This window comes from Oryza glaberrima, chromosome 5 (genome assembly GCF_000147395.1).
Source record: "Oryza glaberrima chromosome 5, OglaRS2, whole genome shotgun sequence".
Lineage (NCBI taxonomy): Eukaryota > Viridiplantae > Streptophyta > Magnoliopsida > Poales > Poaceae > Oryza > Oryza glaberrima.
The window spans coordinates 4,522,528-4,538,215 of record NC_068330.1 but is presented as its reverse complement, the minus strand read 5'-3'; positions in this window follow the sequence as shown (position 1 = coordinate 4,538,215).

The window sequence follows — 15,688 nt, the reverse complement described above, 5'->3', positions numbered from 1 at the left end:
TGAATGTACTTTGATAAATACTCCATAATAACAGAATACAAGATATTTACAGTAAACATTTCATAGTTATAACTTCATTGGAGTTACGAAGTACCCAATAAGCATTTAAGACATATTGAACAATCAATTGAGCAGAGCTGATTGATAAAGGATGAACTAATCCAAATATTTAGCATTCGTTTGCATCAATCGTGCCACAGTGGTGTCTCCCACCAAATCGATTAGCCGCGGAAGGCACGATAAGAACAGAGTCTACCACCCGCAATCTAGTGCGTGTAGAATGCAGAATGCAAATCCATTAGCCGCGAGAAGATGACACACATAATCAATATGCAATGTACCCCCCACATGCACACAATCAAGCCGCCATAAGAATCCCCAATCCAGCATCTGCGTGTAGAATCCCCAACCCACGCGCGCGCACACAATCAAGCCGCCATAAGAATCCCCAATCCAGCACATCTGCGTGCAGAATGGCATCAGAAACGTTGTGATGAGCACGAACTTACCAATCCCCAGCGAAACCGCGTGCGCGAGAGGATCCGACGCCGCCTCGCTCGCTCGCTCCAGCCGCGCGCGCTCCACGGGGAAGAACCGAAGAAGCTCCCTCCTCCGCGCTCCTCTCACGCGCGGGAATCTCTCGCTCCGCCGCCGCGCCGCGCTGCGCTCTCCTCCCTCCCGGAATCCCGCCTCGTCGGACGCGACTCCGTCAACCGGGGAAGACGCCCCCTCCTCTCTCCCCACCACCACGGCGAGCCGCGAAGCTCCACGCATCCGCCGGATTCCGCCCGCCTCTTCGAGCTCCGCTAGGGTTTCGGGGAGGAGGCGGCGAGGATTGGAGGAGAGGGCGGGAAGCGAAGAGGAGAGCGCCAAGAGGGGAGGGAGGGAAGAAAGGAAGCCGTTGGAAGCTTAGCTATGAATGAAAGCAGAGGGGCGCCACTGGGTTGGGCTTACCCTTGGGCCTACCTGTGGTAAAATGGGCTGTTGCCAAGATGGGCCGGTGAGGCCCATATTGGGGAATCAACCGGCACATTTTCTTTGGGCCTGGTTTGGTATGGGGCAGGGATTGTGGGCTGCAAATTCAGGCCTGTTTACCTTTTTGCCATTCGACTTTTCAATGGAATAAGTTCATCTGAGGTCCCTTACCTTCTCAACAAATCTGATTTTCGTCCTTCAACCGGAAAACTAGATACAACGGGTTCCTCAACTATCAAAACCGATGCAAAATAAATCCCAAGACGGTTTCGACTATCATTTCAGCTGAAGTGGCACTTACGTGGCTAATTTGACTCGGTCTATATCTACAAGGCACATGAAGCAAAATTTAATAATTTAAAAAATAAAACAAAATATGTGGGTCCACATGTCAGTCAAATAAGAAGATTAAAAAATAGTAGGACCCACATGTCAGTGGGCTCCACTTCCTCCACCTTATCCCCTCACTTCTTTGTATCCTATTCCTCCCCTTCTCCACTTGCCTCCTTCCTTCCCGCTTGGGCCTACCTCTGATATGGGACCCGATAAATCCCAATTTACATCTTCTTCTCTGCTAACAAAACCAAAACCAACTCCCTCAACTCGTTAAAAAAATTGGGTTTTCTATCACAAGAAAAAAAATTGCAGAAGTATAAAAATGGGGATTATATTATTTGTATGGGATATATTCCCCATATAACCTTATGCCATGTATACAAAGGGAGAAAAAGGGAAGTGGTACATGCAAATGATCAATCTCTTCCAACATGAAGTTAGCTCTATGTATTATGATGCATTTCGAATGACATGGGAAATGAAAAGTCAATATTTTAGAAAAGTAGCGGAAATTTTGAACAGACAGGAGAATGTGGGAATTCCTGTGGTGGTAAAATTAGGTCAGGAACCATTGGATCACGACATTCTCGTATATTAACCTATATTTTCCTTTAAATTCAGAACTAGGTACGGATAGTCCCGGATAACGTTTCACTCATCCTTTATCTTATCTCATATTTTTTGTCCTCTGAGTCAGACTCGGGAACGAATTTCTATTGTATCTTTGATTCATAGATATTAAGTCTAGGGAGGCAATTAGAGTTTTAAAGAAGATACATCAAGGAAAAAATTATGTAATATTACTTGTGAGCTTATAAAATAGTGATTAACCGTTGTACCATTATGTTTGTAGGTTGATTCAGAATAAATTTTCATATATGTTTGATAATACGGGATAAACGGACGAATACAACTATTTTCATATCCTAATCAATATTTTTTGTGGATTTGGATTCAAACCCCATTTCTCTTTCATATCCTTCCCACGAGTCTCTGGTCTGGCGGCCGGGCGGGAAATACATGTCCCATTTTCATCCTACATGTGGAGAGATTTGGGAGTTTTTTTTTTCTTTTGGTTTTCATAGCTGCAATGCTAATCCAGAGCTCGCAATGCAACCATAAGTAAATTTGTCTTCCAAATTTCTCCTTCGATTTTGCAAACCATTTAATTAGGCAGTCATTTTACCAACGTTTTGCATGCCTACTACTACCTGCATAGCAACATAAGGCAGGCTCTTGATCAATTCACTGCAGGCTTCGTCAGAAAATGATCCCAGGCTTTCAATTCCTGCTGCACCCCATCATCGCTGTACCATCCTCCCTACATCTTCATTTCAGCAACTTATTATGATGTTGCTTCCTGCCATGACAAAGTCACATGAAAATGCAGGCTTTGGTTGTGTGCGCAAAATCTGAATTCTGGTAGGAACTGAGCAGGAGCAGCCACTAGTATTTGTGATTCAGATAAGGGGAATTCATAAATAGAGTGTGCCTTGAGAACTGAGAGGGAGTGGCCATATGTTGTTTTGCAGTAAATTCTCTTGTTGGGAGGAATGGAGGAAGAGAGAACTGATGAATTCAGAGCCTGACATTTCCTGATACATTTTTGCAAGGTATTTCTCTCTCACATGCTTCTGAGAAAAAAAATGATTGTGGAGTTTGTATACTGTATATTATCTTTCCTTTTTCAGGTACACCAACAGCACATTCCCTTTGATTTCCTCACACTGAATTGCAGGAAGTATGCCTGCCCGTTTAATTCTCACCTGTTCATCAGCCAAACTATGTGATCAGGAGGTGCAGGTCAGAATTCAGGAGTGTATGATTGTGTGTGCCATGTACGATTGTACAGATTAATAGTAGTGCAAATTTTCACATGATTTATTGACAAAGTGTTCAATGGCACTAGTTGTCAAACAAGGTGACTACCCATGTTGTTTTCAGATGAAGAGATTATAGCCCAATTGGAAATAAGAACTTTCACATGAATTCTTTCTTTTTTGAATCGTTATTTCACATGAATTCTACAGGAGCGAGAACCATGAAATTCATATTGGATTCCTGTGTTCCAAATATTCTATATTCCCAATGTTCGAAACTTATCGCATTTGACCATTGGTAGAATAACTTTCATGGTATCCTGAGCTTTGCACATTGGCAAATTCTTGAACCATTTGGTGTCCATGGTAGTTATAGCTGAGCAGAGAAGTGAAGGCCACTGAAACGCATCCTGGATGAACAGATTTTCTTTCACATTTCAGACAATTGTTTGTGCTGGCTGTCTCTCTCACAGAGATGATCCTGACTGAAAAATAGGCTCTTAACTCCGAGTAGATATGTTGAACAGGCAGACAGAGAAATCAGCACAGTGCATTAAGCATTCTTTTGTGCAACAACAATAAATAACCAATGCACCCGGGTTAAGCTTGGGGATGACAGTGAAATTTGAACAAGCCTACAATTGGTTGATGAAACTCATGTAATGTACTACAATTCAGAAGGGAAAAAAGAATATGTAAAGTTTGTTATGCCTGCAGATATGGCTAATCAATTGGGAGTACTTTCAAATGTCTCTGATTGAAGCATTGCTCATGGAAAAAAGTATTAATTCGGCTACATGATCAATCTCCATCTCATTGAATCTTTTGTTTCTTTTTGTTCAGTGTAACTGGTGCTGCTGCTTCAGCAATTACTCTCCCTGCTGGATTACTATGTCTCTGTAAACTTACAGGATATTTTGTTCTCCTGTTAATCAAAAGAAAAAAAAAAACGAATGGAAGCGTCAGATATGTTTCTTGAACATGATCTTCTGTTTAAAATCGATATATTTACAAGCTAAAACCGTCTGAACTTGTGTTAAATTTAGACTGTAAACGTAGTATTTAAGAAGAGTAGAAGAGAGAAAAAAGAACAATTGAACAGAAGTTCTACTCTAACTTATCTTTAATTTAGACCGTGGCCTATTACTAATATTCTACCACCAGTATTATTACTCTTAGAAACGATATAAACCATCGATTTATGAGTTTTACTGTTATTAGAAAAAAAGGTAGTACTAATAGCTAAATTTGTAAGTATAAATAGATATAGTGAATTAGATAAGAAAATATAATGGATTTAAATTGATTACACTATCAGTAGAGATCACTTTAAAACTTGTCATTACAAAATAAACACATATAGTCAAATAGATGAAATAGTATCATGGAGTGACCACATTGCCCTTATGTTCTCTCTACCCTCTCCCTTACATTTCCCAATGTTTTCTTTTTGGCCTTAACAGTATTGTTTGTGTGTGTGGACTGTGGACCAAAATTTGAAGGAAACCGAGAAGGACTAGAGAAACAGTAGTTACACACACACACACACACACACAGAGTCACAGAAGAAGCTGGACCACAAGAAAGCAGAGTGACCCATGCTTTGCTTGTTTTAAACCTACAGTGGTAATACCCCAGGAGCCATAAAAACGAAATCTTGCAGAGAGATCAGACCAGGCCAGCAAATATAAATCTTGCAGAGTGCAGCAAGCAAAGCAACACCGTTCGTACTTGTACGGCTCGTCGTTATGAGCTTCAGTGCTGTCTCTCTGCTCCTTGTGTGATGCGTGGTACATTTTGCACATATGCTTCCATACCGGATTTTTCCTTTTTTTTTTCCTTTGAGAAAGTTTGGCTGTTGGTTGAATGATGTACAGTAGATTCTATCTTGGTTTGTGTTAGCCATTTTTTTAGACCGTTAAATAATGTGTTTTGTAAGAAAACTTTCTAGAATTTTTTCTAAAATATCGAATAGAATTATTTTTAAGTTTATAAATATTAAAACTTAATTAATCACGTAATAATGGATTTCTCGTTTTACATGTTCTTACCTAATCCTCATCTCCATCATATTCGAACAGGGAGTAAATTATTAGTGCAGTACTTACATGGCAGATTTGCTGCTAACACAGATGGTATGTCATACATAACTCTAATTTAACCCACTTACCACCTGCCAATTACCCATTTACCACATGTCAACAAAGGTGGTGGTATACTACTAAGGCTGTATTCTTAAGTTTATATTCCCAATATCAAATCTCTCATTTCTCACGCGCTAGCTGCCCAAACTATAAAACAATGTTTTTTTAGAAAAAATATAGGAAAGTTTCTTTAAAAATCATATTAACCCACTATTTATTTTTTAGTTGATACTTAATTAATCATATGCTAATGCACACCCTAAGTGGATGAAATATTTTATTAAAGTACAAGAGGATTTTTTATAATTTCTGAACTTGATAAATGTTGAAAACAAATTCTGCAGAACTTATTTCCAGATTAGATCTTTTTGACATGTCATCCTCCAAGACTACCCTATCATCCAAGCAGTTTAACTTTTTGTGTTCTTTTCTTTTTTAAGAGAGAGAGAGAGAGAAAAGAACAGAACCATCCTATTTACCGGCACACTTCTCAAACTTCTAAACATTTACTCCCTCCGTGTTCGTAAAGGAAGTCATTTTGAACAGCGACACGGTCTCCAAAACACAACTTTAACTTCTTGTTTTTATAAAAATATTTATTGAAAAGTGATATATGTATACTTTTATGAAAGTATTTTTCAAGACAAATCTATTCATATAATTTTTACATTTTCAAACTCAACAACTTGAGAGTTATTCATGATTTATATTCCCAAGGTTTGACTTAAACATTGTCCTAAACGGCTTCCTTTACGAGTACGGAGGGAGTATTTGCTAAAAAGTTAAGTAAAATTCATAAAACTGTAGATACTTAGATGAAATTATTGTAAAATTGTAGATTTAACATATTGCATCACAAACTATACATTTAGCGCGAAAATTTTCACAATACTACAAATTTAGGATGGTTGTAAAAAAAAATAAAGTAAAAAATGTATCCCAATCTACAGGTTTAGTGCCAATTATCACAAAACAACAACGTTTGTAGCTCCAACATAACAATAGTGCCAGTGATTTAAACTCTAGAATTAGTAATTTTGTGATAATTTCAATATTAAATATGTAGTTTTATGATGTAACATCTTAAATATGTAGTTTTGCGATAGTTTAATCAAAATATTTGTAGTTTTAAGAAATATTTACTCAAAAAATTATATATATAAATTTCTTATACTCCATCCGGATTGATAATACTTGTCGTTTTGGACAAGGGCACGGTCTCCAAAAAAGTAGCTTTGACAACTATTTCTATTATAATATATTTAGAAATATCAACAAATATATATGATTTTATTGAAGTACTTTTTAATACTAAACTACACATATGGTTTTCATATTTTTAAGACAAATATTTTAGAAATTATTTATAGTCAAAGATTTTTAAAGTTTGATTTTACCCTTGTTCAAAACGACTAATATTATCAGCCTGAAGGGAGTAATTTTTAATTTATTTTTCAACTTTATATTTTTTTAATTAATTCATTTGTATCTCAAATAATTATTACAAATCATTCAGGTACTTAATAAAAGGACATAAAGCTGGTTTGGCAAAAAAAAATCTTTTATAAACAAGTTTTTAGAGTTTTATTATATTTAAACAAAAAGTTGAAAAGATAAAAAACTACAAGAGAGATTGAGCACTGGAAACAGAAATGTAGTTTAACTCGTGGTTCGGTATAAACAGTTGTGAGAACTTTTACAGTATTCTGCCAGTATAAATGATCAAAAGGTTTAGATTAATTTGCCCTCTCATTTGAATATATTACAATATAAAACTAAAATCGGTAGAATTGCCTCTGTATACCTATTGTGCATTGCGTGCCGAGATTCCATAAATCCGTATATACTTAATTAAATTGGTACTATTTTTTTAATAATTTTTTAAAATTGCCCTTGTCAGTATATATACTTACCAGTAGATTATACAGTAAAAATCCTCATCTTTTGGCGACATAAGCATCGACAACAGTGACAGGGCACAACAACATTTTTCTTTTATATATATTATTATATAATCTCAATTTGTAAGACTACCCATATTAGGCACTCTGAAGTACATCTAGCTGCTCTTCACTAAAACCAAGTACACACCTGATATATTAATAATACACAGTAAATTAAATGCTTAGCTTCCTGATCCAATGTTAACCTCAGGGCGTCGTACTACGTGGAAGATTCACCTACTACTTAATTTGCTCAAATTTAAGGACAACACTAAGAGCCAGCATCTCGTTCGTCATGCATGCCGGTTTGTTACAGCTGCAGCACCACAAATTTTTGAACAAAATAATTAAAACCATATAGTAGCAGTAAAATATTAGTGCTATATGATCATATTAACTGTTAGAAGCTAGTAGTAGCTATGAAATACAGTAGTAGAAAACATGAGAGAATCCCAAAGTTTTGAAAGTACAGTGCAGAACTAACTAACCCCATGTCAGACTTAGTTAACAAGATTTAAAAAGTACGTGTACTTAGGTGTTAATATATCGCCTATATACATCAAAGGAAGAACTTGGAACATGATATCAGTCACGCTGCAATATTAAAAATTTTCAAATCGTGTTTATAATTACTTCTGTATGAACAGGCAGTACTGTGTGGTAAGTACTATAATAGTACGTGACATTAGTTGTAAAGAAATGACACACTTACGACAAGAATTGAAGTGCCTTTAATTTAACTTAGGTGAACAATTAATAATATGGTAAAGTTTTCTGAATTTTTAGGACCATAGATGTGAGTTAAATTCTGACATGAACAGTTGAATTTTGATGGCTTAAGGCAAAAGAAAAGAGAGAGAGAGAGAGAGAGAGAGAGAGAGAGAGAGAGAGAGAGAGAGAGAGAGAGGAAAAAAAGGCATCCAAAATATGGTACCCCTATGCTATGAGGATGGAATTTCTGAGATGAGAGAATGCGACAAACAAATACTATCCCATTATATTGATTATTATTTGGAAATTCTTGGATTCTTCCTGCATTCTTGCATTGGCTCCTTCCTCTTGTTTTCCAACTTTCTTTCGATCAACATGTACATAATAGTTCATCTGAGATGCAGGCTTAACAATGTTTAATCCACGCAAGCATGATTCCATGTGTCTCTTTTTGAAATTTGAAGGCTTAGCTAGCTGCCAGAAGAAGCAGCTAGCAGCTGCACAACATCTGTGTGTAGAACAGTGCAGGCCTCGTGCGAGTGTTGGTGAGATAAGATGATATCATCAGCTTTCAGTTCATCAATCGATCAGCATCAGAATCGGGCTGGGCTGGCTGATGGATGCAGCCAGCCACATCTGTAATTTAAATTTTGTGCACAATATAAGTAGTTCTAAGATACCGGTTCTAATGTGCGAAAATCTAAGCATTATCAGTAATTGTTAGGTGCTTAGAAAGGGAATCTAATAAGTTAAAACTTTAAATTTTGATTTAAGAGATGAGCGAAAGTCTTTCCACTTATTCTTAATATGTGTTACATAATTTAGAAATGTTTATATTTATGAACGGAGTATGTGTAAATGTGTATCCAGGACACTGAGGACAGGCACTGCAGTGGATAACAGTTACCCATATTCCTGCCTTTCTCCAGACAAAATCAGTGGCCATATATACGGATCACAGATCGCTAGTATGATGAGAGATCCTATGATGCGTTCCTCTGCATCAGTGGTTGTCTGTTTGTGGGTTGTAAAATACTCCTTCCCATTTGTGAGGGCCCATTGGTTATTGCAGTTATTTGAAACTGATACTATTATACTTTTTTTTTACCTAAGAAATAAATATATGTTATAAGTGAGTGTAGTTTCTGATAAAGCAATGCCAGATTTTATCTATTATCTTTAAAAAAAATCTAAAATTGATATGATATGGGTTTTACTGGTGGTGTGGTTGGAATGTGCTAATGATGTTTGGGCACTTGGCTCAAATTCTTCCAAAGAGATTTGCTCCGGTCTAACAAAAAGTATCTCGAGGTACCGGTACTTCACCGTACTAAATCGTTTCTGATCGTTGGATCTTGCTAGGCAGGATAAACATTGTTAGATCCAACGATTGAAAACGATTTGGTACCGTGAGGTACCGGTACCTCGAGATATTTTTTTGTTGGTCCGGAGCAAATGTCTCTCCCAGAAGGTTGTTGTTGCACTTGATAGTTTTTGATCTTCAAGTCACGGTTCTAAAAATTACTCACTCTGTTTTGAAATTTGAACATAGATCCTTCAGGCACTTACTAAGCTGGTTCTTGGATTTTATTTTTCCACATAGATCGTAGGGCTCACAAAGTTGTACTTTTTGGGTCCCAATAGGTGTACCTTGAGAAAAAAAAAGATACTAATTTGTTTAAATTTAGCAAAAGGTTTATTAGTTTTGGAAAAAAAACATGTTCAAATTTCAATAAAAATGAAGTTTCTAAACATCACAGAGTTTCTGCGTTATCCTAATATTTTTTTTCATTACAAATACAGTAAAATACTGATCCACCTAAACTTTTCTATTAATCCAATATCTTTTTAAAATTAAAATAAGTCATCAAAATCCACAACAAATTGAACAAGTCGAACCACCCATCTCTTGCGCCACTGCCAACCCTAGTTAACCAAACCTTTCATTTTTACCACTATTTGATTAAATTGCACTATTGCTAATAGTATGGCCTATACAATATTGTACCAGTGTACCCTGACATATCTCGAGTAAAAAATAATTTGTTTAAACTTAGCAAAAGATTGATTAGTTTTAGCGAAAACATGTTCAAATTTCAATAAGAATTGTGAAGTTTCTAAAAATCACGGAGTTTCTATGTTATCATAATAGCTTTTTATTCCAAAATGTAAAGCCCATAGTTGATACACCTAATTTCTACTATTGATCCAATATCATTTTAAAATCAAAACAAGTCACCTAAATCCACGACAAATTACACATATTGAACAGCTCGTCGACACCATGACTCTCGAGACAATGTTGCATCCCTGGTCCCCCTCTCACCAACGGCAAGGGGGAAGGGGTTCCATCTCTTTTTCTAACCAAGCATAAGTTTTTAGGATTTTCTGAAATAACGTGTTTAGTGCTATGAATCTATTAGATGTGTAGAGCTTGTTTTTCTTCTATGAATCTTTGTCGATGTCTACTTTATTAGTGACATCTTTGATCAAGATCTAGAAGGACTAATCTGCTAGGTTATTGATAATCCAATAAATGGCGTCGACTTTATAGTTCGAATTGTTGACTTATTTAGTGATGTCAGTTGCTAATCTATCAAAGGAATGAAAATGATGACAGGTACTTATCCATATCCGTATGGACATGCGGGAATTAGTTAGCATTGTGGCTGCGGTCATTTGTAATACCATCTCTCTACTCTTCCGTTTTCCTTAATTTTCTTTTTAGTTTTATATATTTTTCATCTAAGATGGTTGTAATATCTTCAAAGAACAGGTTATCATAGGTTTATTGTTGTAACGAAGGATTAAACAATTGCTCAAATAAACAAATCCTATGCAGACAGTGTGGGGCTAACACAAGCGAGCAAAGCCTTGTCTGGTCCGGTCAGGCTTCGAATTCGGCGAAATTTGCTCTTTTCTTGTCCCATCTCCCCAAGCACTGAGATACTCTCCTCCTCCTATATATATTATTATGCGAGTAAGATATGCATGATGGTGGCATTAGCTAGACAAGCAGAGAGCATCACTAGTGATATCTGAGGTGTAGTTGGGGCTCGAGACCTGAGCCGCCGAATTGAATTGAAACGAGCCAGCATGCATATGCAGCCCCTGCATTTTGCCGACCGGTCAAACGCTTTCCATGTGCTGCCCTAGCTGGGATCGAAGCAATGCCATTGCCACCCCCAACTGCTCCATCATCCATTCACAATACAGGCCAACCAATTAAATACTCCATCTATCCTATATTATTAGGGATTTTAGATAAATGTGATACATTCTACTCTCTCCATCCCAAAATATAAGGCATAACCACTCATACACAAAGATCAGAAAAAACATTTAATTGACTTTTTGGTTGGATCACCTTGATACATACAAGCAATGTGATGGGAGATTTGATGATATAAGATTTAAAACAAATCAATTTTATAGGACCAAGAGATGCTAATTAATATATGCATGCATGCATGCACGCCTTATATTATGGGACATGATAGAAAAGTGGTTGTGCCATATATTTTGGGATGGAGGGAGTAGTACTATAAAATTGGACACCTTCTCTGACCAGATTTACAATGCTATTGATGTGTTAAATCCATCCAAAATTCCTTATAATATGAGACGGATAGAGTATAATCTAAGAGTAATTATGATTTGATCTTTTTTATAGTGTGCTGAGTGTTTTGAATCATTGTAGCGCCCTTGATTTTAATTATCTGCCACATATTATCACACGCATCAAATATTAGACGTATCATAGTTTGTTAGGTTTGTGATTAGGTTAGATATTATCAGTTGTGGTATAACATGTTTTATTACTTTATACTCCCTCCATCCCATAATATAAGACGCGCACGTATTTCAAGATTCAACCCTTAAAATATTTGACCACCATTTAGTATAATATGAAATGAATTTTATTTGTTAAAAATTATATCAATAGATTAAGATTTAAATTTATTTTCATATGGTTATAATTTTTTTGTTACAAACCTTATAGTATATGAGAAATTTTAAGCTAAAAATTAGTATTGGAGACCGTGCCAACTTTGACCATGCCTTATATTATGGGATATAGAGAGTATGCTCCATCATTTACTCTTCAGCCTATCAGTTGTAGTCAAAATTAAATTTTAAGTCTTAATTTTAGAGTTAACTTATTTGATGTTTTTTTTTATCATAGTAGTTTTTTTAGCTTGGCTTTTTGTCACTAATAATACATATATAAAAATTGTAATCATAAATTATTTTTTATTCGCTAATAAGCATTATGGGCCTGTTTGGGGGAGCTTAAGATTCTGAAAAGCAGGTGGTTGGTAGCCAGCTTCTGAAAATCTGGAAAAGTTGAGTTTTACAGCTTCTGGCTTCTAGTTCATTTTCTAGATTCTACAACTGCAGCTTCTCAGAATTTGGACCAAAAGCTGGACTGTTTGGGAGAGCTTCTGATTTTGAGAGAAGCTGCAGTAGCTAGAAGCTCCCCCAAACAAGCTCTATAACTCATAATTAACCGTAGATAAAATGGTGGGACTGCTCATTCTCTAACCAAACAATACACCAGTTGTAACAAAGTTTGATGATAACCAAATTGGCCATATGTTTTCTTCCCCCATGGTTCATGCATGGGACCAACTGGTAGGACTTGTTTCATCGCAAACTATTATAAGGTCTCATCTCAAATGTCAAGATTTTTTCTTTGATTCTTGTAGATGTATCGATTCATGTTAAGCTATATTTAGAATTTTTGTGAAATTATGTGTTTCTAATGAGATATAAGTTTATGTCCATATCTTAAAAACCGATCTAACACAAAGGTTTGTTTAGATACTACAAATAGCACAATTCGTTCAACCCCCGATGAGTTATGCCCAATTGTCTCTACCGGTTTTGACATTGTCTTGTTTCCGACGAAAATAACCCTTAGGACATGTTACTCTGTCTCTATCCAACCAACACGTACTAAGACAGAAGGTTAGGGGTATTAATGATTTTTGTTGAATTTAGATCAAATTCCTTCAAAAACCCTCCAAAGTCCCTCCTTTGAAAAGGATGCCAAATGTAAAACCAACAAGTGGCAAATGCAAAGAACGGAGTGATTGGAAAGGTGCAGAGACCGGCCTGGAACAAGGTGAAAGGAAAACAGAGCTCAAGGACAAGAATCTTGAGAAAAGAACAAAAATGTGGCAGTACTACCCCAATGTACTCCAGGGAACAAACACCAGCATCAGCATCACCGTATCTATCCCCTCCTCATCTATCAAATCAGAACCTAATCATTGCTGAAAAGAAAGCAAGTAGCCCCTCACAAACAGAGCAAAACATGCATGGATGGTTGAATAGAGGGTGATTTTCAGACTTTCAGTTCACTGCTGCTGCTAGATCAGTTAGCAGCAATAGGCAACAGCAGTGGCCAGAGTCTCTCCCTGGGTCCTGAGTCCTGACTGTGTTCAGGCCAACTTCTACTATCTCACATGCTCAAGTGGTGGTATAATGTATGGATGGGGTGCATATGGATCTGGATAGCATCACATTCAAATTTGGAACATGAAATGATTTGTGTGCCAGTATCAAAGCAACCCCTTCCTTGCCATGTTTTAAACTGGAGTACTACTACTAAGGCTGTGTTGGGATATGCTGATTGGGAACTTTTCCCCTGCATAGGAAAGGGGATAACTCATTAGCGCATAAATAATTAAGCATTAGTTTAGAAAACTATAAAAATTAGATTAACATAATTTTAAAAGCAATTTTCCTATATTTTTATAAAAAAATACACCATTTAATGGTTCAGAAAATATGCGCACGAAAAACGAGGAAGTGAAAATTGGGAGAGGGGACTATAGAACACGACCTAAGCTGAGTTATTTTCGGCCATTCGTTGTGGTAACTTTGTGACATGCAGGTCCGATCCTGTCAATTTAGTGGCCCGGAGCGAAGCTAGAAAGATAGGCTCTTTAATACAACTCTGATAATATAATGATGTTTCTAACAAATGTAATGTATAAAAAAACATTCTTATCAAATAAGTTGTATATTTTCCTCTCCCGGGCTTTCTAAATCTAAGTTCCTATGGCCTATGGGCTCCTATATCCATAGCATACATATATGGGGTTGGGCCGCTCGACTTCGAGGGCCCAGTGCGGTGGCATAGCTCGACCTCCTCAGGGCCGGGCCTGGTGACATGTAAAACAAGACAAATCATTAGCACATAATTAATTATAATATTAATTACTATAAACTTGAAAAACAAGTTTAATTGATTTTTTAGAAAAGAAACTTCTACTATCATATACAAGGTTGTTTTTTTAAAAAAAAAACACTCTGTTAAACAATTTGAGACGTGCGCTAATGAAAAATGAGGAAGTTGTAACTTCCAAACAATGAAGCGAATGGGGCCTAAATTGCATGTATGCAAATGTATTAATAATTGTTTTTATCTTTTGCAGTTAAATTTGTCAGTATATACTCCTATATTAGTATAAGTACTCCTTCCATTTTGAAATATAAGCATTCTGGCTAAGTACGACATTATATAGGCATTTCTGGCTATGTGTCATACATAGCTAGAAAATGAAAGTGTGTGATATTGACAACATAGCACCAGCATCACGATTTTGCATGATGTTATCTTCGTCCTCTGTTTTTTTAAGACTTTACGGTGTGATTTAAGATTTTTCAGGAAATTCAGCCTTTTGATTCTTTTTGGAGAAGAAATTTAAAGCCAGATTTGAGTCTACATTTAATTAGGCTCAAGGTGATTTATAAACCTTTAGTGCAATCATGGATTGACTTTTCTTTTCTTTCCTGGCATCTGCCAAGTTTTGTATATTATTTTAGTTCTATTTTTTTTATCAAAACCGTGGGGACCCCTCACTGTGTTTTGATAAAAATATATATATATAGTTGAAGCGTTGGCAAAAAAAAAAAAGAAAAATCCTTTTCGATAACTATTTACTACAATTAACCTCAGGAGGCTTGAAAATTGAATACCACCCCACAACCAAACGAAAACATATTAGGCCCACTTAACAAACCCGAGTCAGGAGTTGGAGCTAGTTGCCGGAAACATGACAAATCGATCACAAGCAGTAACTTAACAAGCTGGGAGCAAAAGATACAGCCCTACTAGCAAACAAACAAAACAACTCATTCCTTTGGGAAAAAAAAATAAGGCAATTATGAATTTGAATCACTATGTTTTCAACAAAAAAAAAATCAATAAATTGCACTAGAAAGGCAATTTAAATCCGTCGATATGGAACAAACCCCTATCCATTTTTAAGACCCTTATTTTTTTATAAGTTTATTGTGAATAATTTCTCGCTTCATTATTTTTTAAAATAGTTTTTTGGATATTGATATAGTCTCTAAGATTACATATGTTTGGTCTTTGTATTTTCATAATCATAAATTTATTTTTATTCGGAATAATTTATTTATCTAATTTTAAAATGCTTCCCTTGTTTTAAAATGAAATCACCCCTGCTAGTATCTAAAAAAGATGTTAACAGAGAGGGGGACTCTCATTAACAATATTGACAGTTGGATAAGTAAGGGGCATCGGAAATAAAATTTCTTGATGCATACACTGAGAAATGAAATTCAACCTATTTTTAAGATAAAATTAAATTCTGCTTAAAAATCAATGTATTTTGAATGAACTTATTTTGGTAACGAGGGAATAAAATAGTGTGAGATTTTGGGAAAACACGAGTGGTATGGGGGAGCAGTCATGAGTGCATGATTCCACCCACCAGAA